The following is a 25041-nucleotide window of genomic DNA, read 5'->3' as shown; positions in this document are numbered from 1 at the left end:
GCAGCTCTCTTTCCATTGAGCAGGACCTGAGATAAAAGTTTGTCCTCTCTTGGTGGCCTTGCCTTTTCCCTGTCCTGGTGGCACCTGGTGGCACCGTGGTTTCCTGATGGGCTCGTTTCCATGGAATGAAGCCTGAGACTCAAGCTGGACAGCGAGTGCTTTTCTTGGCCTTCCCATCCTCACAGGTGTCCCAGCATGGTGACATCCACAGGGACTCAGCTCCTCTGCCACTGATGGGGGCTGGAGGTAGGAGGTTTGTGACAAAACACAACCGCTACTGCACGGAGCATGCAAGAAAGAAAGAGCTTCCCTGTCCTGAGAAAATGCAAAGCTGTGGCCTAAATCTGCTGCTGCAGGGAAAAAAAAAAATCCCCGCACGAAATAAAGAAATACAGATATCAACACCAATAATCCCATCACTTTTGTGTTAACAGCTTGATAACATATCTGCTTATAACTCACACACTGCACTAAATTTTCTGCTCTATAGTAACTATCATATTCCTGTCAGCAGAACTAAATATTTAATCATCTAGGGAGATGAATCATGAAAATCTGTTTTGGGGAGATATTTTTAAACGGACACTTTGTTGTCATTTAATTTTGAGAATTTGCTGCCTCTCTCATCTCTCGGGAGGGACCTCGTAAGCCTGTGACCATACAGGCTCTTGCCCTCTACCACCTGCGGTCTCTCTTGCAGGTCAATCTTGTAAGCTAAGGGGTTTTAAGGTCACCTCTGACAAGATCAAGCTCAGAGTCTGGCTGGGCACTCTTAAGCTCTAGAGAGATGGAGTCCAGAGATGCATGGTCTGCCTGTTTGCAAGTGACTGGATGCTCTCCCATTGCTGTCCCATAGCTTCATGTCCAAGTCTGTAAGCCTGCCAAGAGTTCAGACACAGCATCAGACCAAGGCTGCACACACGTTTTGCACCATGTAATGCATTTGTGACTACAAATCTCTCCCAGTGCAGGCCAAGCCTTGGTGCCAGCACATCCCAGCAATGTACCAAGTGCTGCTGCTCTCAGCCCTCTCCTGCTACCAGCGGTTCCCATCTTTACACCAACAAAGTTTCTCCAGTGTGTTGTAAAATTCAAATCAGGTTTTACAAAATTAATCTCTGAGGAAAAAGGATAATTATTAAAGAGCTTCATTAGTGCTTTGCAATCTTAATTATGATAATTATATTTTTGTAGCTAATATAACTGAACTCCTGCTTTTAAATCCCATTAATAAGCATTTTAATCCTTCTTCTACTGGGACAACAAACCCATAATGTTGAACTTTATATTTACATAGGACAGTTTTAAATAAAAATGATGCGCTGTTGTTTACTTAGGGTTTTCGTTCTCTTTTATCTGCACTTGGAATATGCATCTTCTCCCAAGACACAAGAAATAAGATGAACTCAGCATCTTAGGCTCAGCTTCTCTTCCCAGCAATGAGATGGTGAGTGAAGAGGAGAGCGACAGGTTTCAGGAGCAGTGCAGCAGAGGCCAGACATGTGGCAGGAAGGAGATATCTTGCAATCATAGAGTGGTTTAGGCTGGAAGGAGCCTTTGAAGATCAGCTAGCTCCAATCCCCCTGCAGTGGGCAAGGACATCTCTCAGTACATCGGGATGCCCAGGGCCCCATCCAACCTGGTTTTGAGTGTCTCCAGGGATGAGGCACCCACAGCTCCTTTGGGCAGCTGTGTCAGCATCTCACCGTCCTCACCATGGAAACTCAGAAGAGCACAGCTATCATGAGGAGTCCACCTGCACCTTCCTGGCAACCACAACCAATTTACCCTACCACCACATTCCATGGCACTGCTGCAAGGAGCCAGAGGAGCTCTGCACATGCTTACCCTGGATCAAGTTCTTTAAACAGCATGCTCTGAAGTGTGTCACGTCTTGCAATGCAGCTGGTACCAGCCAAACCAGCGAGGCAGACACACTACAGAGGTATGATTTGCTACTGAAGCCTGATACATCTGTTTCCTCTTATTTTGCTAAGCTGTGCACCATACCTGATGGTCAGGACCAGGGAAAAAGGGGGCAGCTGGGAGAAAAGGTCAAAAGATATCTCAGCAAAAAAAGGAATGCCTAAATCCACAAACTATTCATCTGGTGTGTGAGCAGGAAGACACCTACTTATCCAGCTGCTGGAAATCTTGAAATGTACCAGCAAGTGACACCAGTACAAATGGCCTTTTCTGAGCATGGTTTATAATCCCTGACAGAATAGAACTTGCTGTGTCCTACATTACAAACCACCCACCACCACTCAGTTGCAGTGGGCTGGTGGAATTCTTTATTAATCTGATTGCAGACAAATATTTCACCATTACTAACACAGAGAGAGTAAAAGATCAAAGGTGGAACAGCATACAAACTCAGATATCTCAATAAAGAAATGAAAACAATAAAGCATATATTAAATATTATCTGCCCATTAATCTCTGGAGTAAATTCAGAAAACTAATTAAAAGCTTCTACACAGATAAATGATAAGCTTCTTTATTCAATGAGCTCAACATGTGAACAAACAGAGGTTTGTGTTGATACCATCGTTATTAGGGATTGCACTAAAGCAAATGATTTTTGTTGTGCTACTGGGAATACAATGATTTGAAAAGCAAAATGCTAGGAGAGAAAAAAAAATCAAATCTTCACTGCGCTGAACATATCACATCTCCTGTTTTTATTTATTTTGGGTAATGATAACCCTTATGGGTTAGTGTGATGAAAAATGACAACAATGAAAACTAGCAAAACCCAGGCAAACATACAAACAGAACATGAGAACAGTCTAAAGCCTGTATAGCACCAGCAGAAATTTCTGCATAACCCTTCTACAGTGCAAACCCAGCTTTAATGGGCAACACTGTCTTCCTGCAAGGGAAATTCTCCAATTCATCAGTCATTACTGCACCTTGTTTCTCTTTTCCTGCTATCGGTGTCAGCAGTGGCAGGGGATTTTGTCTGAATTTTGTAGGGAGGCTTGTCTCCTCAACCGTAATTGATAGATGTTCTATTTTGGTGGTGAAACAGCTCTGTGTTGTGTGACGTGGCGTTGCAGGGCAGCTCGTGAGGCAGCCAGTACTGCTTTATGGAGTGCCCAGGGCAGAGCCTCCTGCCAGGCAACTCTTCTGAGGGGTGCTGCTTGGAAAAGGGGGATCCTGAGCAATGCTCAAGACATCTGATTTTATGGCTGAAGTTGTTCATTCAATATAAATGCAGCATCTGAAATAATTTAGACACGTAGTTCCTGAATCTTGTTATTTAGGATCCATTAAAATGGATCTGGCCCCAGATAATATCTTCCATGTGGCACCCATGCAAGAAAATACATTTTCAGACTTGATTATTTTTAGCCAAGATGCATTCTGGTGACCCAGTACTGTTTGGCATAAGAACAGCTTTAAACTGATGAGATGGAGGAATGAGAGCAAACTATAACTGCTTTTGTTTACATTTTTTATTTATATTCAAGCATCTCCCTACTTCTTACTCTACAGGAAACTCTCCCTATTGACTAAAATGGAATAGAGGTTTCAGAATGTCTCAACATAATGTCCTCTTGAACACAGGCTAAATGCAGGATGTAGTCCAGAGAGTATAAAGTGCATTTAAATGTTAGCATATTCATTCAGCTGCTGTGTTCCAGAAACAAAGAAGTCATTAAAAGCCCTATAGCAAAGCATAAAATTATGCCTCTGCCAGATATCAACTTTGAAAAGAAAGAATAAAGGCACTCTGAAAACCATAGTGAAGTACTCATGTACCTCATGTACTGTGAAAGTTAGAATTGCAAAATAACAAATCTTTTCTGTGCCAAATGATATTGGTAGGAAAGCATATTTTGGCTATGATGGGTGCTTCTTTCAGTTCTGAATGTGCATTTACCCTTCCCACTTGCAAGCAAATTTGCTGTCTGAATGTCAGGCTGACTTGCTGTTTTATTTGCCATCTGTGTCATATATCTGCACAGTATGTGTATGTCCCAAAAACCCTGAATTGTTTCATGTTCTTACATATAATTCATAATTATCAGAGGTAAAAATCATGAGACAAAAAAAAAAACAAAAAAAACACAAAACATAGATTTCTATTAATGCTGAAAATGCTGAACGGCATTTCAATTCAAACACAGTGCCATGGCCATTACTGAAGCACCACAGACGGAAAAATAGGACCTGAACACCTTCAGCACACCATGGTTTTCTCAGGTAATGTAAAAAAATCAGCACTAGCTACCTTGCAGAAAGTAAGATACTTTACAGTATATCTATTCTTCAACACCTTTATCAGTGACATAAGCAGCGGGACTGAGTTTACCCTGAGCAAGTTTGCTGATTGCACTAAGCTGAGTGGTGCAGTAGACACCATAGAAAGAAGAGACATCATCCAGTGGGACCTGGACATGGTTGAAAAGTGGGCACATGAGAACCTAATGAAGTTCAGTGAGGCCAAGTGCAATGTGTTGCATTTGGGTCAAGGCAATCTCAGATATGAGTACAGAATGGGAGAAGAACTCAGTGAGAGCACCTCTGCAGAGAAGGATTTGGGAGTCGTGATGGATGAAGAGCTGCACATGAGCCAGCAGTGTGCCTGCAGCCCAGGAGGCCAACTGTACCTGGGCTGCATCAACATCTCTGGCCAGCAGGGAGAGAGAGGTTACTGTCCCCCTCTACTCTGCCCTTGTGAGGTCCCATCTGGAGTACTGTGCCCCCAGCACAAGAAGGATGCAGAGCTGTTGGAGCTTTGTGGCCAAGAGGAGGGCCATAAAGAAAATCAGAGGGCTGGAGCACCTCTCCTCTATCAAGAGAGACAGAGGCAGCTCGGCTTGTTTGGCTTGGAGAAAACTCTGGGGAGACCTCATTGAACTTGAAGGGAGCTTACAAGCAGGAGGGGGACCAACTTTTCGCATAATATGATAGTAATAATACAAGAGAAAATGAGTTTAAACTAAAAGAGAGGGGATTTAGGTTAGATATTTCAGAGAAATTTGTTATTCAGAGGGGTGGTGAGGCAATGGCACAGCTGCCCAAAGTGGCTGTGGGAGCCCCATCTCCGGAGGCATTCAAGGCCAGGTTGGATGGCATCCTGGGCAACTTTATCTAGAGTTTGGCAACCCTGCCCATGGCAGAGGGGTTGGAGCTAAGATCCCCTCCAACCTAAGCCACTCTGTGATTCTACTCTTCTGTGATTCTATGATTCCCTTCTACCGTGAATCCAGCTCTTGTCAGCATACCTGATCCAGCTTTGAACAAGCAGTGAAGCAAGAATGTGGCTCAGTGTAGGCTTACCAAAACTATGTCGTACATGATGGCTAGATGCAGGAGGAAAAGAAGCAAAAAAGACAAAAAGGAGAAAAGAGGTGAAAACAACTGGCAGGAAACCCTGGAGGTTGATGGGTCAGATCCCCTGACTTCCCAGACTCGTGCAAAACACCTGGGAGAGGCAGTCACAGGGCTTTGGCTTCAGATGGGAAAAAGAGGAAAGTCCCTAAAATCCTCACAAAAATGGTATCCTGATGGCATTACTAGGAAACTAGGAGAAAAGCTTTTGTTATGAGATGGATCAGGATTTTTGGTCACAGGAATGCTGTTGTTGCTCATCTGCTGGGTTTCAAGCAGTCTCAAGGGTGTCTGTAGAAACTATAGAACTATAGCAACTTTAGCGTCAGCAGAAAATATATCAATTTATAGAAACTACAACAAAAGCAGTATAAAATCCAATATGACAGCACTTCACTTTATTTTCATACATCCTACTGCCACATTATTATGGGGTATTTGGGTATGGAGATTTTTTTTTTATAATAAGAACAATATTTGGTCCCCCTCGGGTGTTTTTCCCCCCCACCATTCACCTTGCTTTCCATATTTCAAAAGGCAAGTCCTGAAAAAACTTTGCTGATTGTTTCCTACTTCAAGTGAAAAAAAAAGTACATGATGTTAAATCTGAACACCAAGACTTTGTGAATGTGTAAACTTCAGAACTCTAAACCTTTCAGACTGTGCCAATGTAAACCACCCCAAAGTGCAGAGAATTAAGTACACTTTATCCTTTCTGTCTATGATTGAACGTGTTCCAGTACTCTTAAAATTGGCAGCGAGGAGTCTCTCAAATCCCTCAAAGCAGACCAGAGCTTTTTCAAATGGGTGTCGGAAAAAGAGGGCAATCCTCATCCAAATCTCAGTCCCATCCCTGTAGTTCTTGCCTTTGAAAACTCTCACCTTCTGTTTTTAATCACCTCACTCTTGAGGACACGGGACAGGAAAAATAAAACCTATATTTTCTAAGTGAAATGCTCTCTATTCACTTAGTGAAGATGACACAGAAATTTTGAGCACTTTCGCAAGGCACATCTGCCTAATACATCACTTACCCTTTTACACGTTGCTCCACTGTTTTCCAACCTACCCACTATCAAGATACACAAGTTTCTTGCTCCAACCTCTGGCAGCCAAAATGGCTGAGAAGCATATTTTGGGAATCCAACCATAGGTTTTCTGATCTCATCCCTGCCCTGTGTCTCCTTCCCCACAGCACCCCAAGCCAGCACCTCCTCCCATCTGCAAGCCAACTCTGTCCTCATACCCCTTCCTCATTCTGGACCCGGTGTGTGGCTCAGAGGATTAGCAGCAGCATTGCCATGAGTAACATGCTGCATGTTGGAGATGTGTGTCTGTGTACTTGTGAGCACAGCCAAGCCACATAAAGCTCGGTGTACATATGGGCCATAAGAAGACGGAGTGATGGAATTTAGCTGCAGCTGTTCAGGTGGGCAAAAAGGTCTGAGCTAGATTTGGTGAAGGGTGCTGGAATAGGTAAGCCACTAAAAGGCTTCACTCATCCCCTCCTAACTCAGAAATGTTTTACTGGAATGAACAGGTTCAATTTGTCCACAGTCTAATTCCAGGCTATTTTAAAACTGACATTATCCCAAGAAATAATGCCGAGTCCTAAACTGTACTGTGAGGCGTGCAGTAAATTTTTAGTCAGCTAAAGAGCGAAGAATGAAATGCGAGAGAACATTTTTCCTGATATACTTTTTTCTCTCGCTTCGTGGAAATATTGATGGGAAGGATAGTAGTTCTGCTGCTGAATGGCGAATCGCGTGGCCATAAAGATACATTATGTGCATCAGTCCAGCAGGCAGTTCTCTCAATCTTGCCTCCTCTGCAAATGCAGTTATCTTGCTCTGGCACTTTGCAAAATCCTCTAAATTACTATTAAATTAAATACTTTTAATTTATGGAAGATTTTAGCTGAACTCATATTTCTCTGCCATTAATTATCAAGTATTTTACTGATGCTGTGAAAAACATTAATAAATCAATCTAAATGAACTCCTACCTTCCCCACTGAACTGGTGCTGCGTGTCATCAGTCACACTCCAACCTGAGAAGGTTATATTTCCTTTGGATTCATCACTAATCTCATTTTGAATCACGCATTTCTGAGTGGGCTCAGGGCAGCATTTTTTAAGCTAGTGATGGGAGTATGTTTAAGTTGTGTGAATATGTGGATGGATTTTCAGATGTTCTCTGTGATTTGAAACGATTTCCCTTTTGCAGTGTTACGGTTGGCTTGTATCTTTCTTTTCCTTTTTTTTCTTTTTTCTCTCCAGAAACAGCAATTACACTAGCTATCTTTCAAATAAAATACAACTTCCAGTGTATTCTTAGACACCATGGGGCTCTGGGGAAGGATTGGTGGAAACACAGGTAGTGATAAATCACTGAAATTGAAGAACATGTGGGTGTTCAGAAAGGTAGTTAGATGACTAAATATGGATTTCAGTGCTGAACTCTCAGCACCCAAAATTGAAAATATTGACCTTGATATACAGTGCTGCTCTTCAGTGTGCCTTAACATGGTGAAAGGATTTGCAAGGCTTCAATGTGGGTAAGTCACGTCCCAAAATATAGACTAAGCAGGACTGTATTCGTAAAGCAGGCAGGTGAGATTTTCCCATGCTGACAACACTACTGGGGACACTCTTATTACTCAGAACAGTGTTGTTCCAGAGAGAAAAAACAAGTCTGTAATTTCACAGACCAGACAACAAAAGTAGATGTTCCCATTTCATCCACTGTTTTCCAAAGCCAACACAAATCTTGGCAAAGGAACGTATTTTATGAAGTTATGTGGACTGACTTAATGTATTAATCTTTACAGTGACACAGATTATTAGAAACTCAATGATATGTGGAATGTTTTATGATGTGCTTTCACTCTGATAAATAGCTAATCACCATATATTTGTGACAACAGAACATTACAGGAAGCAGTGATATGTGTTCTGAAAAACACCATCGGTCCTTTTATGCCCTCTGCATAATGTTCTGTCATCTGTGATGCTTAACTTTGCAGCGTTGCTTTCAAAAACACCAAAAATGTTCATAATGAAAACCCTAACATTTGTCAAATGCCTCCTTTCTGGTCTTTTGTGGTGCTGTTTTTATTTCCTCAAGTAAAAGTGCATTACATACCATTTGACAGCTGGTAATTGTATGCGTATTGAATTAAAGCATTGATTTTAATTTTCAAAGTCAAACTCACTCTCTTTTAGCTGAATGAATTACTTTTTTCATTAGAGAAAATATTGGTGCTGGACTTCAGATACAGGATCTGAGCTTACACAGCCTGTCCCCAGGGATATTTTCTACTGCGCTCTTTTGAAATATTGAAAGGTTCTAACTTACCCATTATCCAGGAAAAAAAAAGAGAATAAATCTCCAAATGGTTAGCACAGCTCCTAAATTCATTGCTAGCTTTCAGCTATTTTCCATTGGATTCCAATTCCCTGGCTGCTAGGATGGCTTTTTGTCATATGGGGCAAGAAATAACAGGCCGGGCAAAGTGTGGGTGAGAAACCTTGAAAGAAATGCAGGTGCTGCTAGGAACTGCACAGATTATGCCATGGATATCAATCTATATTTGAATCAATGGTAAGGCACATTTAAGAAGACTCTCTGGGAAACAGAGGCTCTCTGATACTTTCCCCTGTATTATCCTTTTCATAGATCCAGATACTTTTCCCTCTCTAGTCTGCTCCTGAGGGGCTTAAATGCGGACCGCAGTAGACACTCTCATGTGGAAATCATAGGGGGGAAAAGAAAGAGGGATCATAGGTTGTCATCCCAAACAGATGTTTGAAAAAGGACTGTAGCTTTGTGCCAAGTTTCTGAACACAGACTTCTTCTACTGCTATCTCAAAACCTAATCACCACGAGCCAAGTCTCTGACCTGTTGCTCTTATCGTGCATTCAAAGGCATCTGCTGCTTCCTTATTCTTCGACTATCAAACCAATTATCTCTGGCTCAGTCTGGATTTTGTCCCACTCTGGAGCCTGTGAAGCTGTTCAGCCTGCCCTGACAACCGTCCCCTCCACCAGGGAGAGCCTTCTCCTCCCCTCTTCCTCTTGCAGCATCATTATCCCCAAGTTTGGCCACCTGCAGAGCTCAGTTGGGATGAGGAGACTGGAGCCTCTCTGCCCTCTCTCACAGTCCTGAGGAGGAGATCAGGCTGCTCTGCTCTCACATCAGTAAGAAGCAGCATCAAGTCCTTTGAAAGAAAAGGAGCTAAAGCCCTGTAAACCTGGCTTGGAATTATAGCCTAACCCTGTATGCCAAGCCACTACAGCAGAGCTGGAAGGAGTGAGAGCAGCAGCTGCTGCCCTTCTGCAGACAGGTTTCCTGCTAATGAGGAATCACATTTTGGACAAGGAATGTGCCCACTACCAACAGCTCCATCCACCCTGGACATGTGACAGTTGGGCTGAAGATTTTTTTGTCATGCCATGACTCCTCTATTTGTTGCATAGCGAGCTGAATAAAAAAAACTCTCTGCAGAGTTTAAGAATTAATTTTAATACTATGTTTCAATTCCTCCATGCCTCAAGATCCCGTATGTATGCCACAGCTTTCTCTTATTTCTCTATCTAGCAACTCAGTACTTCCTCACAAGCACTGTTACAAAATCCAGGGATAAGACTTAATTCAATCCTATCTCCCACTGAAAAAAAAAAAAAATTGTATGTGGAGAAAAGCAGATGATGTCCTGCCTCATGCATTTTTGCAGCTCTGCTGGTACACGTGAAAGAAAATGCTAGTCCACATTAGTTACTCTGGATCTTGTCTCCTCTAAAACCTGTGATTCTTTTTGCAGCTGTGCATTAACATGGGTTTCCTCTGAGGCATAATAAAAATATCACAGTAGTGACATACATCATCTTTTGGACGCCATGTTCTGTGATGAAATTTTTCACGGTACACTTAGTTTGCATTTGTCCAAAGTAACTGAAAGTGAGAATGTGCACTGACCTGCTCCAGAGCAATCGTATTAGCCACCAATAATGCAGAAGATCACGTGCGTCAATTTGACTCTGTGCAGCACAGTGTGTTTATTATTTCTGCAATAAACTGTGGAAGAAAATAAAGTGTGAGAGCGTTTCAGTCATGTCTAGCTGTCCTATTGCTATAGTATTACTTTAACAGTAGAAGCAGATTGGGGATATATACACAGGTCTTTTCTCTGTGTGGCACAGATATCTGTTTTACCAACCTGTTTTTGTTTCTAATTCTTATTTTAGCCAAACTCTTAGAGCCTTTACAAATAGCCAATACATATGCTGATCTCTATTTCCACATTTAGACCAGCTACTGTTATACTGCTTCCATTTCAGTATGATAAAGGAAGCTACTGGTTCAGGAGTTTGTTGCTCATTTGAGAGGTAGCTGCTATTCTACGAATGAAGGGAGCAATTGATGCAATTTCTTTGCTGTACAGCTTTCGCTCATTAATAAATTTGTTCTGTAAAAATCGAGGGTGCAATTATGGATGAGGAGAGGAGATCATGCACACATTCAAATATTTCTTGATACCAGAATTAGGGAACCTGACACTAATCACAGCCATGCCCATAATGAGGATTTTCTGAGAAGCTGATGCTCCTTGGAATGCAAAGGCAAACCATACAGCAGCGCATAGGGCTGTTATTATCTGGAAATAATAGGATGATAGCAGATCTTCATGTGGGGTTGAAAGAATCGTGAGCATTTCTGGCCTCTATCAAGGGCAGGAAGAATTTGGGGGAATTAGGGGCCTCTTCAAGAAATAAAGGTGCTGGCAGCCCTGGGATGATGTGGATTTTATATATGATTCTTTTGTCACTAAGATTACACAAGCTTCCAGCCTTGTCTTTGCAAAATATTAAAAGATTTCAAATGGGCTTTACCCTAGAGAGACAGATTCCAAAAGGGTGTTACACAAATAAAGTGATGAATGGGATGCCTATACATCGTTCATTTCCTCTTGGAATTGGTGACCTTCCATCACTAAGTAGTTTCCTTCACACTCCCTCACTTGTGAATTACAAGTTAATCAAGAGCACAATGGAAACAATGCATGCATAGCCTGCTCACTGCATTTCATCTCTCTCCTCAGGGTGGATTACGGGTGTTGAAGTTGTAATGAGTTTTCTTTTAGTCCAGTTTTGACCTCAATTCTGACTTTACCAGCAAAAATGTATTGTGTGAGATTACACAAGATGTATTTGGAAAATACACTGGTGATCTGGGAAAGGGTTCGTGAAGCAGGATTAGTTTTAAAAAAGTAAGAACATCTCCTGGCTTTTAACCACTCTGATGTAAAGTGAGGAATGGGAATGGAAAAGAGGTCTCCTGTACTACCTCCTAAATCCTGCTCCTGGTTTTGCCACAGAGAATGATTTTGATGCTATTTCACACTTATCAGCACAGAGGAAGCAGTATTTCAGCATGCCGATCTGTTTTACGGAGCCTGAGCCTGGGTTTGAGGGACTTCCCCTCAGAGGGAATGCAATGCATCTGTTGCAAATATTTATTTTCAGACTATACAGATACACAATACCAGTGAATGGAATACCAGGAAAAACTGTTCTCACACAGCTGATAATACCAGTGGTAACAAAGAAGGAATTATTCTCATTATAAAGAAGAGTTGATCTGAAAGGTAAAGAGAGGTGGTAATTAATTTCCTTTAATAGTCACACTGGGATCTCCTGTAGTGTGCGGTCTGATGTTAATAATATATTTTCCCCCCTATAATTAATGTTCATGTTCTGTTCCTGGGGGATTCTTCTCCACTATTCTCAGCATTGTCATTACTCAAGCACACACAAGCAACTTGAGCACCTTGGTCGATGCAATATCTAACTCAAGCTCTGCTTCTCTTCCCTGTATCTGATCCCCTGCCAGGTGAGTGGCAAATGCCATCACTGGAACACGCAGCCTCAGGAAATCTGGGAAATAATGATGCATTTTGCTCTATTTCAGAGGCACGCTAAATGCTGACAAAACAATAGGATAGCACAAAGAGCGAATGACCCCCTCTGCCTGTCCTGATTTCTGAGGTTTGATGTTCAGCGACAGGGAGGTGGAGACCGGCTCCTTGCTGACCTCATAGAGTCACGAGGCAGCGCCACAGCAGAGCGACTAGGGAAGACCTAGGACTTCAGAGGAACCCGTGGTTCTTGGGCTGTGTGCTGAGGGCACAGGCAGAGAATGCAGCCAGGGCAGAAGCAGCACAGCTTGGGCTTCTGCTGGCTGGCTGCCAGACTCTGGCATAAACCAAAGCCCCCCTGAAATAGTTGCACTGTGCACCAGAAGCCAGTCAGCAACAGAACTGTTCTAAAATCCTCTCACTAAACCATGCTAGATGTTCCCTGCATGCAAACATGGGGATGATTCTGCCCTTTTTTGGAAAGCAAAAAATCTGAGTGATGAGCTGGTCCTTAACAGAAAGAGCAGAAAGGCAAAAAGCTTAGAAAGGACTAGGTAAACAAATGCTATGATGTTGTACCAGTTTCCCCTGGAGTTTTATACTAGTTTTTATTGTAGGGGTCCTGCAGGACAAAGCTGCCAGTAAAGTTACTCTTCTCCCTTTACTTCTAAATTACCTTGAGTTTGCAATGGACGCTGATTTGCATTCACCATGTTTTAGAAGATAAGGATGACTCTGTGACTCTCAGCAGACATGAAAGAAAAGAACATGACATAGGGCTCAGATATATTCTTTCTGTTTCTGAAAGACAGCAGAGATGTGTGTTTAGGAGAACACAGATGCAAATGCCTTTTAAATGCCTTTTTTTTTTCTTCTTTTTTTAAGGGGCAAAAACTTCCCAAAAGTGAATGTTTCCAGAGGTGCTACATCTCTGCTCTACCCTCCTACATCTGCTACACTGCTCTACCCTCCATGCCTCTTGCTGCTGCCCACTACTAATGCACGTTCCCACCTCAGCACATCTAGCCCTATACACTTACTGGTTTCAGCTACAGAAATGTAGTCCAGGCAAAGATTTATGTTTTCTGGAAATGCCTTCATGTATAAAACATAACAGTTTCCTGAGCTTTTCTCCCCTTTAAGGAAAAACTGAAATACCTCCACGTTTCCTGTTAAGACTAGATTTTATTTACCTCCTTATGAATAAGAACAGTATTATGCCTAATTTTGTTTGCGCATATAAAATTCTCCAGATGTATGTCTGAGAAAAAAGGGTATAGTACTGAGAAAAAGAGAAAAAATCCTGGTTTTTGTATACAGCCTAGTATTAAAGACAGAGCTGTAATGCACACAAAGTGCTTCTTGACGTTTCTGGCTAGTTGACGTATCTCTAAAGCAGTAAAATTAATGAGTAAATAACTAGAAAGATGGAAAGAGAGTACTGCTATTACTGACCCATTAGGAAGGTTCCTAAGATTCAGAGACCCTATATAAGCTGGTTTAAGATCAAAATGCATAAATTCATATGACACAAATCCATCTTTCTAGAAGAAATGTTTGCAAAATCAGCATTCACATACAGGATATAGCTAATACAGCATAGTGACTTCATAATAACCTATCTGGAAACACTTTATTGTATGGAAAATACTTTGAAGGGTAAAGTTCCAGCCACTATTTTTAAACATTGCACATTCTCCTGCTCAATCTGACAAAGTATGTTTCTCAAATACATTCCAGTCTTTCTCATGTTTTCCAAATTTATATTTCCTATTTTGCACTGAAAAAAAAATATGAGGAAAGCAGAGAGAAAATATGTTGTTGAAGGTATCAGTAAATGCCTGCATTCAGTCATCTGGTTAATGGAAAACTGAAATACAACTTCTCTTTACTGGACAAATTCAAATTTTCTGAAATCTTCAGTGAAAAGTAATTAGATGTAAGATACGTAACAGCTCTTCACATTAGAAGTGTCTCATTTGCACATAACATAGAAGTTAATTGCAGGTGGTGTCCACTGGTGTAGGTGTTTCCCAGTATAAGTAGTCCTAAATGACCTGCAGCTTCTTCTCCCAAAATGAGTAACCAGCTCGAGACTTTGATCCAGGAGGCACTGCAAGCACAATGCAAACTGCCATGCAGATCCCAGTTCTGGAGACCAGTGAGGGACAGTGAGTCCCTGATAGGTTGCTTACGCCCTTAAACCACAAAGCTTTGGGGGCCATCTCCTCTGAACTAGCAGACATAACTTCCAATAAGAGAGCCATAGTAAAGCCATGTAGTGGGGCTGCCTCATACTCTACCTTTCTGTTGCAACTGTAGACCTTCTAGTATCAAATCTAGTATCAAAGCTTCACGTGGGGAAATGGTTCTGCTGGAGCAGAACAGCAAGGAGGCTCTGAAGGCTGTTTTTAACAAATGAGGAAAATAATTTAACATTTTGAGTTACATCGAGAATGCATCCTTTTGTCTAACACTCTTGTACCCACCTGGGAAGCCTGTGTCTTAGGATACAGTTTCTGCTCATACCAAAAGCTTGTTTCTAACTAGAGGGTAACTAAAGGCCTTTTTAACACCTGTACTTTACGGATTTAGTATGCTAATGTGAAAACCTGTCTTGAATATCTAATCCAAGAATGTTTTACTTTCTTCTTCTGTACTCTTAAGTAGTTAGTCCTGCTAATTCAACTCCATCAGGATGAAAGGCATTAAATGAAATGTCTGGAAGGAATTAATTTAAGTGCTTATCAAAGACTGGTAACATCAGTTTTCACAGGTAAGTAAAATGAATGCATGTGAACGGAAATTAGATACATTGATTCAGCTCTATTGTGAAAACAGCTGGGAGATAATGCCCAGGAAAACATGCATCATGTTAATAGAACAACTACAATGACCCTGACTACACTAACTGCATTTCCACTTTGTCAAAATCAGTGTCAAAATGCCGACAGCATAAAGCTCGTATCTGTTGGTGCCCATTTTACAATGGGGCTTTGAGAAAAAAAAAAAAATCATCCATCTCCTCTGTGAGGAGACCTCGTTGCAGCCTTCCAGTACTTAAAAAGGGATTATAAAAGAAAGGGAATCAACTTTTTACTTGGATAGATAGTGATAGGACAAGGGGGAGTGGTTTTAAGCTCAAGGAGGAAATATTCAGATTGGATCTCAAGTTCTTCACAGAGAGAGTGGTGAGGTGCTGGCTTAGGCTGCCCACAGAGGTTGTGGATGCCCCGTCCCTGGAGGTGTTCAAAGCCAGGTTGGATGGGGCAGTGGGCAACCTGGTCTAGTGCCAGATCTGGAGGTTGGTGGGCCTGCCTCTAGCAGGGAGGTTGGAACTTGATCCTTAGGGTCCCTTCCAACCCAAGGCATTCTGTGATTCTGTGATTCTATGATTCTTCCTCACTACTCACCCTTGCACAGAATAAACTGTTAAACTCAATTTGGAGTTGTGGGGACTCTTTTTAGCAGATACATAAGATTTTAAGGGCTGTTATTAGTTTACTGAAATGAAATTGCTGTTCATACAAAAAGCTTCAGTGCAAAATCAGGATGAAATGACCTGAAACAAATATGGATTCCATGCCTTGCCAAAAAGACATGTTACAGCAAGGGCTATCCTGCTCTGGGTGGAGGCATCTAGAAGCTAATGAGGATTCGCATGCACGTAGTGTAGGAACAACACTGTTGAAGGCTGCAGCCCTACTTTAAAAAGACAGAAGAAGTAACAGTTTCTTGAGACTGTGCCTCTGCTGCTGAAGAGAACAGTGTCTGGTCAGTGACTTGTTCAGCTGGAACAAATGAGCAAGTGGAGCACCAGTCACTGATGTGAGATTTCATGCAGCTTACAGCGTTCTAGGCTTTGTTTACTTGCATGCAACATATGTTCCTGAATAAAGTTTCTTAGCATTCTTGCCTCTATCATATGCAGTTATCTGAATCCCACAAAGCAGCAGTTCTGATTGGAATGTCACAGGCTCTGGGACAAACCTCTTCTTGTACCTGGGTCCTCCTTGACCCAAATGACCTAAAGTCATGTCTGTTATACAGGGTGAAGTTAGCAAGTTAGAAGTCCCTGGAGGCCCACTAGGCTGGCCTGTGTACAAATGCCATCAGAGCAAATGGCTTGTGAAAAACCCTGGAGCAGATATGGGCCACAAGAATACACTGAGACCAAGGGCTAGTGTTAGAGGCAACAAGTGGACTTGTGGCTGCAGGAGTGTTAAGTGGTAAATCCTGAAAGCTTGTCAGGGATGGATGAAGGCAACTGGTATTGGCACTGAAGGACAGTATGTTAGTTGTGTTGTGGAGAAGAGCACATGAACTCTAAGCCAAATATAGAGCCAAACAAAGTCAGTAAAAAAGCCACCAGTAAAAAAACGGACTAGTCCTTGCTGTAGTCCAGCAGGCCTTGTTGTCTGTATCTGCAGACCAAGTACCTCAGACCCACTTGTTTTCAACCCTAGCCCTCATCCTAAATCTAATCCTGCCTTTAATTATCACCTGAAAACTCCTACTCCTTAATATTAACATTAGATTTGGGTCCAAAGTGTTCACTGATGCATGTTATGAGAGCTACATGGTGAGGGCCTTATAGTTATGGATAGCCCTCTGATCAGGAGAGAAATTCATTACTATGCCCTGCAAGTCCTTCTGATCCAAAATTATATACTGGTGCTGGTTATGGCTATACTTAGAACGTAAAAGAGATTTTTCCCACAGCATCTTTCTCTTCCTTGTCTGCACAAAATATAAAGCATCACTCAGTTTTTGTCCCATTGGAGAATTCCTTTGGAAATCCTTCATGGCGATGTGGCTGCCCGGTGCTATTGCTGTTCTGCACCAAGAGGCTTTTATGGAGGTTCACTTGCATGCCTACACTGGCATTCCCCAGCTTCCCTGAAGATAAAGTAGGTGTTACAGCCGAAGCCTGAGGGTCTGAATAGCCACCTTTATATCTTGCTTGAGCCCTGTTTGCCACATAAACTAGCTTCCTGGCAGTAGACTGGATGCTTTTAGAAGTGTGGAGATGGGAAAATGCAAAGGTAGTATTTCTGCTTTAAGGCTGTGCAGGAATGCCCCAACTGGAATGTCCTACATGGAGAGCAGCCCACACGCAGGGCAGTGAAAGAGTTGCTGTCTTAACTGCTGTAATGCACATTTGACTGAAATCTTTGGTTCTGAAGAAGCTGCATTTTTCTGGCTCATATCTAGGAAAGTAGATTCTCAGTTTGCTGCCAGGTGGGAAGGAAGAGTTAAGTTTTTAAGAGCACTGAGTGGCACATTAGCAAGTGTAAATGCATCCAAAAAAATGAAAAAGGACTGTATCACTGCTTCTGATTCAGTGTTCTTTGCCAAATAACACTCTCGCAGTCACCTTTTCTTCCTCAAAGAGAACAGGTTGCGACAGATTGAAGTCTTCTCCCCTGCTATGTCAGGAGCCTTTATGTGACAATTACAACATCATTTTTGTTTTATGATCAGCTGAAGTCAGTTCAAAACAGCACTTCACCTCACACACGAAATAGTATGGCTTCATGTGACAGGACTGCAGTTTGGCAGAAGCAATTCCTCATTTACAATCTGCTTTCTTCTATGTCAGTGTTTTCCACCCAATGCAGAGTAACTTCAGTTTTGAAGTCAGTCAGGCTTATCTGGAGGAATGACTCATCTAGGGCAATCAGAGTAGCCTGCTCCTGCATGCACTGAGAAGCACTCAAATGCTGAGCAGTGGAGGAGGAGAAAAACTACAAATCCGAGACAGGAAAAACCTTGGTTTTTTACCTTCCAGATAAAATCTGTGATATTTGTCAGCAGCTCTGTGAGTTGCAGTGCTGGCACTCGAAAGGGGAATTTCTTTATCTCCCCCCTTTTCCACGGTGATTTCCTTTTTCTCCTGTTCCACCCAGCTCACATGCCACGGGCAGAGCTGGCCTCAGAAACTTCAGAGAAGCCAGCTGGCTGTATATGAGCCCCCAGATCAGGGGATCCTGCCGATGTAATCTACAACACCGTGTTTCTAGCTTTTTTTTGTATGTCTCCAGTATAGCAACTAGCCAAGAGCAGGCCTAAACGCTGCAGTGTTCAGTGTGATTTTGGCTTCCCCTGACAATCCGCTCTTTCACATCATCCACTGGACCTATGAAAATAATACAGCATTTCCCATTAGTAATCTCTCCCACTTGTGATTTCTTTTCTTTGTGGCCAGAGGAGATGAAGTGCGCAGTTACCCCACAAAAAGCTCTCCAGAGCAACCACCATGAATTCAGGAAACCTGGCCCTCAGCCCATCCACTTTTCCTGATTTTGAGCAGTTCCTATTTAATTTCTCTCCTGGCTGCTTTTCCTTTTAAAAATGCTTATCTTTTAAGGCTAAACACATGAAAACACACTGTTCCTAAATATGAGAGGACGCACTCAAGTCTGCCTGAAGCCTGCCTCAGGCTAGTCCTGCACACACCCAAGCGCCTGCCCACAGGCGGCAACATCATGGTCAGAGCCACAGATGGTTGTAAGCAGGCACCACCAGCAAGCAGCTCCATTTCATCTGACTTCTAAATCTTACACTAGGAGCAGTTTTACACATGTGGAGCAACTCACTGTAGATGCAAGTCACTTAATTCAAATCCGGAAGGAAGCAATTGCACATCATAAAGTGCTGCAAGCTGTGAAACTAGTACAAGTTAACATCTTACTGGATGGTGTCAGAAAGCTCTTTGAAGGTCATCTGAGGTCTGTAGGGTCTGGCATATAGTATTACAAAACTTAAAGATGCTCCATAGCTTTGATATCTTTCTCTTTCTCACAAATTTAATTGATACTGGCCAACAAATCAGAATGTACCTAGACAGGCACACGTACAACCACGTAAAACATGATCAAGTAATCCTTTATTCTCCCAAGAAACTGAGCAAAAAAATCCATAGTTTTGAACTCAATACCCAAAACAGGCAGGTTTCCAGGACTGGACCCTGTAAAGATTTACAAATCAAAAAGTTAGAGGTTACAATGTCTAACTTTTAGTCGCATGGATTCTTTCTTCTTACCTAACTTGAGGTATTCTCAGTACAGATGGCTGACAGCAGAGATAACTGTCAAAATGGCCTCTGTAGTCAGAGGAGAGAAACAGCAACTCTTAGCCTCAACCCATTTCTAAGAAAGTTATTAACATCAATCAAATATACCATGCTTGAGAAGTGCCCTGATAGTAAAGGCTCAGACTAAGCACCCCCCTCTCCCTCTAGTCCCCCAGTATCTCATGAGACCACACTACTGATTTTCTATTTTCTTTCTATTCTTCTATTCTCTTTTTCTGTCTTTCTATCTTCTAATCAAACTTCACAGGTACCAGCCTGTAATCAGCTAGGTTTACAGAATCATAGAATCACAGAATGGCCAGGGTTGGAAGGGACCTCAAGGATCATGAATCTCCAACCCCCCTGCCACATGCAGGGCCACCTACCTCCCCATTTAATGCTACACCAGGCTGCCCAGGGCCCCATCCAACCTGGCCTTGAACACCTCCAGGGACGGGGCATCCACAGCCTCTCTGGGCAGCCTGTTCCAGCACCTCACCACTCTCTCTGTAAAGAACTTCCCCCTGACATCCAGCCTAAATTTTCCCTCCCTCAACTTAAAACCATTTTAAGGAGTTTAAGGAGATTGTGGATGCCCCATCCCTGGAGGCATTCAAGGCCAGGCTGGATGTGGCTCTGGGCAGCCTGGTCTGGTGGTTGGTGATCCTGCACATAGCAGGAGAGTTGAAACTAGGTGATCATTGTGGTCCTTTTCAACCCAGGCCATTCTATGATTCTATGATTCTCCACCCTGAATCCTACGGAGAACCTGCTTCAGTACTTTCTCCCAATGGTTAGAGGAACTCTACCTGATAGCCTAAACTTTCTGTACCTATGTATTGGAAGTTTAAACCTTTTTGCTCTTGGGATAATTTGTGCTTTAACTTAAATAGCTTTCCTTCATGTTTCCTTTTCATCTACCTTCCAGGAGCAATCACACTGACTCTCAGGCTCCATTTTGCTCAGCCTGCTCATGTGCACGATTCCTGAATCAGACTCCTCTTCACCTCCAAAAACGTACAAGGAAAGTCCCTTGAAGGGGGAAAAATGTCTTTTTAACTTTGTGTATGTAGTGATCCTTTATTTTATCGTTCCTTCATACTTGTGCCCTGTCCTTTAGTTTGCCCTCTGCTTACATGGGCATTTCACAGTGAGAGAGAAAAGTGTGTTAAACATTCAGAAGCGGAATTGTACAAGCACTATATGGGGGATTCAGGGCTAAGAGTCTGAAGTCACTCTAAGTTCGTTCCTGAAAAATCATATAGTTGTCAGACTGGGCAAATCAGAGATGTCCCGTATTTCTTGGGTTCTGAAAACCTAACTGAAGGGCATTAACATTTGGCTGCACGTTTTAGAGATAAATTACAAATGAGAACATTGAGCACATCCCAGAAGTTATGGTATTTCCTTTAGATATTTGATATTCCATGCAGCCGAGTGCTGCCTCAAGACTGATGAAAACTTCTACTGTATGCTTGATTTATGATCTATTTGGAGATAAAAAAAAAAAAAAAAAAGTGCACTTAATACTTTCATTTCTTTGTTTCCTCCTTTTTTTTCTTTAATAACCAGGCCACAGTCCAGGAAAAGTAAGTTTTGCGGATATGTTTATCGACCCCTTGCATTGTGATTTAGTAATATACATCAGCTGGTACTTACTCTCACATAAATGAAAACCTGATGAGGAAAGATATTGAGCACATGTTCTAAAATAAGTATATGCTTTAAACATGCTATTAAATTGCAGTGCTTGTCTTTCCTCATTTTCTGGATTTTTCCATTTCCTTTCCTGGAGTATTAATTCCTCTGGGGCATATAATAAAGTCCTTACTCAGACAAAACTACTTTTCTATTTACTTTATGTTGAAAACTGCATGAGACAGTAATATCCTCGAGACGAAGAATGTCTTATCATTTAGATCTACAAAATAAAATTGTTTTTTCATAGATTCATGGAATTGTTTAGGTTGAAAAAGACCTCTCAGATCACCCAGTCCAACCACCAGCCCACCCCCCCCCCCCATGCCCACTAGCATTGTCCCCCAGTGCCACATCCACATGATTCTGTAACACCTCTGGGGACACCAACTCCAAAACTTCCCTGGGAAGCCTGTCCCAATGCTTGGTTAGTCTTTCTGAGGCAATTTCCTCTTGTCCTGTAGCTGTTATCTGAGAGATAGAGGCCAACCTCCACGTTACCACAGCATCCTTTCAGGTCGCTGAAGAGAGTGATAAGGTCTCCCCCGAGCCTCCCTTTCTCTAGACTGAACAATCCCAGTTCCCTCAGCTGCTCCCCATAAGACTTGTGCTCCAGACCCCTCACAGCTTCATTGCCCTTTTCTGGAATGCTCCAGGACCTCAACGTCTTTCTTGCAGTGAGGTGCTCAAAACTAGGTGCAGTACTTGACACCATAACTTTTGAATAAAATAATGTAAATTTTATCATTCTTTACTGGTAGGAATTTTCTTAAATTCCAGAGAGGGCTCCCATTTTGTAGTCATGGTGTTTATATAACCCTTCTGCTTGATCTCTGATGGTTCACATGCACCAAATTTTCATACTGCTCATGTTTAAAAATTACAGTGAAAGCAGTCCTGATCCTGCATGGAGGCTACTCTTGTGGTTTCAGTACTCTCATCTATTCTGTTCAGACAATCACACACTTTGGAAGAGAAATTCTCTTTGATTATTGTCCTTTCCAGCATTTTTTTTAATTGTTACTTTTTACTTTTTTTCAAGGAGTTTCCTCGTGTGTGTGACTTTTCCTCCACACTTAGGCCTTTAGCTCAGCCTATTGGTTAATGGGCTGCAGGCCTTTTCCCATGTCAAGGAAATAAGTTAACATCATCATGTCACGTGCCATCTCACATTGGTTTTTTTTTTTTGTAATTGTAATTTCAATGGTCCCTTCAAAACCGATGAAATTTACAACACACCAGGAAGGCTCCCTTAGATTAAGCTGTTTTCTTATATACTGAAGGATGATCATGAAACATTAGCCATGATACATCAGCTAAATGGACTGAAACTTTAACACAAGGTGGATGACCTAGAGCTAGAATTTGGTACCCTTTCTCATTATTACTCTGCATGTATTTTCAGTTTATTCACTGGGAATACTTGTGAGACAGTCACTGTGATTAAGAAGGTCAGAATCTATCCCTATTGACAAAAGCTTATTTTAACACGATTTCTTTTGTACAGCTTTTGCTTGACTAGCAAGCACTTCATCAGGTGAGTCATCCCCTTTCACTGGGTCTAAAGCTTGCACAGTTTGATCTGTCAAGATTTATGGGCATGTATGCATATACCCCATTAAGCTACACCACTGAAGAGGAGGATGCTGTGTTGGAATAACAGGACACTTGCTGTGAGCAAGTAATATTAGAGTTGGGCTAGAAACACATTGTAAGCATGCTGGCAAAGGAGATGATTCCTCTGAAAAGGGATCAGAGCTGGGGCTGATATTCAAGCAGTTCTTTCTGGAGTAGAAATCACAAGCCTGAAAGCGGTGTCCCAGTTTCCCAGGCAATATAATGGGGAAGTGGGCCACACTGGGGGAGGATTCACAACCCACTGGGAAAGACCTGTTGCCTCAGTGTAGAAGGCACTGGGGCTCTGTATTCCTTATCCTACATGTGGCATGTGTAGGTGTAAGCAAGGCTTGGTTTGAAGCCACTTTCTCCTCAGAAGTCCTGTAGGACATGCATTTCTCCTGCTCACTCTGTAAGGAACCCAGGCTTTGGCTCTTGAGTGCTCAAGGCCCAAATCTGGGGGCTGGGAAAATGAAGGAGTTCTTCCACCACTCCTCCTTTTTTTTCCCCTGCTTGTCTTCACTGCTAATTCTTCCTCCATCTACAGGCTGATTCAATTCAGTAATTTGGCAAGAAGATAGCCTCTGGCTTTTATTTTTCTGATTTAGAGAGCTGAAGGAACTTCTGCAGGAGTCTCACCAGGTCAGGTAGCAAAAAGCAATTGGCAGAAGTGTCGAGCTAGGAGCAGGGGATGGGTGGGAGCTGGCAAGCTGGCATTTGCCAAACCAAGGGTGCAAGTGGGAGCAGCCCTTCACCATTTAGGGTAAGCCAGTGGTAGAGTGGACATCAATGAGCTTTAGCCTGTCGTGAAAACACACTTTCCCCTTTAGGAGATCTGTGAATCATCCCAGCTGCTCACAGCTATTTCCCTGCATGGCCTCACAAGGGGCAACTGTCAATTTTGTCTCACACCATTAGAAATTGATTTGGGAAAGAACACCTCCACCTTACCCTGATGACTGAGACAGCATTTTTCTGAGTGCAAAAAATATCCTCATAGTTTTCCATATCACATAATTAAATTGAAGCAGTTTAATTTTAAATTAAAATTCACAATATCTTTCTGGAAGGTTGCAAAGCCAACTTAAAGTAAATGCTGATCAATTCTATTTTATTTCTTATCAAGTCTTCCTTTCATCTCACACTATGAACCAGAGAAATGCCTGAGTTTTTCCCTCAGACTTTGATCACCGCATTACCATGACAACAATGTATTTACTGTAGCTATAATGGATGGACTTCAGATGTCAACTGGGTCCCTTGGAAGTCCATGGGGAGCTTTTGGTCTCCTTATACCACAGTAAATGAAAGAATGATTCTCTCAACTGAAGAGCTATCTAACAGGTAACTCCTATTTGCTCTCAAATTCCACTGCTCTGCCAGCAACGTCCACTGCCTTCCATCAGTCTTAAATCTACCAGCTGTTTTAATAATATGGGAAAACAAGTCAAAATTTTATTTATTGGCATGCTTTGTGCTTAGCTGACTGAAGACCATAATCCAACAAGCTAATGCATCAATACGACAGGATGTGATGCATGGACATGGTGAAGGTGTTTATTGTTACTGTTTATGTTACTATTCTTTCCAGAGCATTACAGCCTTGCACAGCAAGAGAGAAATGTGTAAGGCTTTGTTCTTACACAGCTCACAACTAAGGGATGGTGTTTTTGCAGGTATATAGACTTGGTGCATAAAAATATATGATAGAAACAAGACTATTATGCTCCTGAAGACATTGATACATGGAGTAATCAAGTCACTTCACCAATAAAATAACCCTTCAGCTCGAGGACAAGCTTTATACCTTATTGAATTACAGATACGATACAAAACAGCACATGTAACTCCTGATCAGGATGCAAGAAATAACTTAGTTACAGCAAGTTTCTTAACGTTTGCTTTCTTACGTTAAGAACTTGATGTAAAGATAACAAAAACCCTTTTGCACAGGGATCTACAGGGAGCAAAGTATAAATATATATACAGTTTTTCAACAATGCCTGTCAATCTGCTCCTAAAAGATGCAATTAGAAGATCAGAAAGCTAAGTTAAAAGCCCATTTGATCTCAAGAGTTTGGCTACATACTGACAATTTTGGAAATAATTCCTATCAGAAAGAACTGTTGAAGCCTTATATAGGTCTGAACATATACTACTTATATTTTCTCAGATACAAGAACAGTGCACATTTCTTTAAAATGAAATTGTATCAGCAGTCATGAAGATGACTCTAGATTCTAGTAGAAAAATTATTAGTCTATTAAAACCAGTGAATATTTTTTAATTTAAAATCTTGAAAAGCTTATTTAACCATACCAAAACATATCACAGCATCAGAAACACCTGAAAATGAGCAAGAAAGTAATACTGTGTGCCCAGTATTAATCA

General features: G+C 41.9%; 1 protein-coding gene across 4 annotated transcripts in view; it reads right to left on the bottom strand.

Moving 5' to 3' along the window:
* Window positions 1-25041, bottom strand: part of NPAS2 (neuronal PAS domain protein 2) — a 97367-nt gene that overhangs the window by 57733 nt on the left and 14593 nt on the right. Inside the window, exons 1-2 of one of the 4 annotated variants that reach the window (XM_042810814.1) lie at window positions 12937-13010; window positions 10322-10420 (exon numbers count right to left, since the gene is read on the bottom strand). The exons of the other annotated variants lie outside the window; for them this stretch is intronic. The gene's annotated coding sequence lies outside the window, so the exon portion shown is untranslated. Of the gene's footprint in view, window positions 1-10321; window positions 10421-12936; window positions 13011-25041 lie in introns of those variants that run through there. 4 annotated transcript variants of the gene reach the window in all.

The sequence above is a fragment of the Centrocercus urophasianus genome, unplaced genomic scaffold (genome assembly GCF_019232065.1).
Source record: "Centrocercus urophasianus isolate 14NV4802_14NV808 unplaced genomic scaffold, USGS_Curo_1.0 seq_12, whole genome shotgun sequence".
In the NCBI taxonomy this organism is placed as follows: Eukaryota; Metazoa; Chordata; class Aves; order Galliformes; family Phasianidae; genus Centrocercus; species Centrocercus urophasianus.
Note: the sequence above shows the minus strand (reverse complement) of the source record. Positions and strands in the feature narration are given on the sequence as shown.